This window comes from Pteropus alecto, unplaced genomic scaffold, assembly GCF_000325575.1.
Source record: "Pteropus alecto unplaced genomic scaffold, ASM32557v1 scaffold78, whole genome shotgun sequence".
Lineage (NCBI taxonomy): Eukaryota > Metazoa > Chordata > Mammalia > Chiroptera > Pteropodidae > Pteropus > Pteropus alecto.
Genome location: NW_006443124.1, coordinates 2,474,869 through 2,475,770, shown reverse-complemented (window position 1 = coordinate 2,475,770; position 902 = coordinate 2,474,869). Strand labels below are relative to the sequence as shown.

Sequence of the window (902 nt, the reverse complement as noted above, 5' to 3'; positions counted from 1 at the left end):
TTGAGGCTGAATAAAGAGGACCTAAAAATCCACAAAGGGTTCTACAAAAAGATTCTATAAAACAATGAAAAACATAAAACATTCTGAAGCTTGGGAAGAACAGTCTTCTAAATATGATTAATATAGAACTCAGAAGAAAAGTTTAGAATATGATGTGACGTGATTAATAAGATACTAGAAGATATGGTCTAATTTTTTTTTTAATGCCTACAGCACCTGGTATTCCTAGGTGGTCTCCCATCCAAGTACTAACCAGGCCGACACTACTTAGCTTCCGAGATCAGACAAGATTGGGCACGTTCATGGTGGCATGACCGTAGACTAGAAGATATTGTCTAAATGAAACTTGAGCAGAAAGTTAGCAGGAGAATAAGCTGAGATGAAAACAGGATGCAGTATAAAGATAGTGAGCTGAGATGAAAAGGGAGCTGGATAATATGATCGAGAATTGCAAGGGAACTAAAATTGTAATAAGATCATCAAAATCTGTATTGGAGATAGTAAAATCAGGCTTGTCAGCATAGAAAATTGAGTCAGTAATATAGAAGACACACTTAGAAATGCTCTCTGAGGATACAGAAGAAAACTATAAAAAGATCGAAGGATGAAAAAGAAGGTAGTATATAGGGAGAAGAAAGAAATAACAGATACCTGAGAATCAAAGGAATTCTCAAGGATCAAGCTAGAACAATTGAAGCATTAGAATAAGAAATAATTGAGGGTAAAGAAAATTTTCAGAGATGAGAAAAGAATGAATTAAGATAATAGAAAATAATGGGTAATAGTAATAACAAAGACTACTGAGCATTTACCGTGTCAAGCGTTTGTATAAATACTTCATTCATATTAATTTCATTAAGTCCAAACAACTATATAAAATTAGGTTCTCCACTTTATGGATA

The 902-nt window shown here is 33.4% G+C and overlaps 1 pseudogene; it reads right to left on the bottom strand.

The window, feature by feature from the left end:
* Window positions 1-204: 204 nt before the first annotated feature.
* Window positions 205-322, bottom strand: LOC112472026 (annotated as a pseudogene).
* Between the last annotated feature and the right edge of the window lie 580 nt (window positions 323-902).